This window comes from Cynara cardunculus, unplaced genomic scaffold (genome assembly GCF_001531365.2).
Source record: "Cynara cardunculus var. scolymus isolate 2C unplaced genomic scaffold, CcrdV1 Un_Scaffold_3603, whole genome shotgun sequence".
Lineage (NCBI taxonomy): Eukaryota > Viridiplantae > Streptophyta > Magnoliopsida > Asterales > Asteraceae > Cynara > Cynara cardunculus.
Window position 1 is genome coordinate 50,400 of NW_020201539.1, and position 1,177 is coordinate 51,576.

Below are 1,177 nucleotides of genomic sequence, written 5' to 3' on the forward strand. Positions count from 1 at the left end.
TTTTTTAAATTTTCATTTTACATCCTTATTAAATTAGCACACATAATTGTATATCAATTATAACATATTTAAAAAATACATTTTTATTTTAACAAATTATACCATTATAATCATCTCATTAATACTTTCGAAATGAGTCCAATATTGAATAGTTTTTGACTCAATTATATTATTATATAATATATATACTATGAAAAAATATTTTTAATATTTACATTTTATACTTTTATAGTTATTTATTTAATTTTTGAATACATCTCTTACTTTTTCATTTTTCGTTTTACACTTTTATCACATTAACATACGTAATCGTATATTAAACTAAAATACGTTAAAAAATATATTTTTATTTTAACAAGTTACACTATTATAATCGTCTCGTTAATACCTTCAAAATAGTCTAATATTGAATTTTTTTATATTTAATTATATAACCATAATAATATAAATATAACAAGGATATAAAATAAAAAATTAAAAAAAGTAAAAAAAATGTATCTCCCTGTATTGTGCGAGCATTATTCTAGTATTTATAAAGGTAACTTTTATAGTTATTTATTTAATTTATAGTACATAATTTATTTTTTCAATTTTCGTTTTACACCATTATCACATTGAAAAACATAATTTTATATCAACTAAAATTAGATCTAACAACGAAATTAACTTCTCAGGAAGCATTCTCATATCCTATATTCATCTTGTTCATCTTACATACTCATTTTTAATATACTTTTTAATTTTAAAATTATATTTCATGTTTTATAGTTACTTAATTAATTTATTTTTATAGTTTTGTTTTATACCATTATCATATTAAGATACATAATTATATATTAACTAAAATACGTTCTAATTTTAACAAGTTACATCATTATAATCGTCTTGTCAATGTCTTTAAAATAAGTCCAATATGGAATATTTTTTATTTAATTATATTATTATATCATATATTACTACGGAAAAATATTTTTTAACACTTATACTTTATATTGTTGTAGTTATTTATGTAATTTATGGTATGTCCCTTTCGTTTTTCATTTTTCGTTTTATACCCTTATCACATTAACATACATAATTGTATATTAATTTAAAAATATATTTTTATTTAACAAGTTATACCATTATAAATTGTCTCCTCAATACTTTCGAAATTTATTAATATTGAATATTTTTT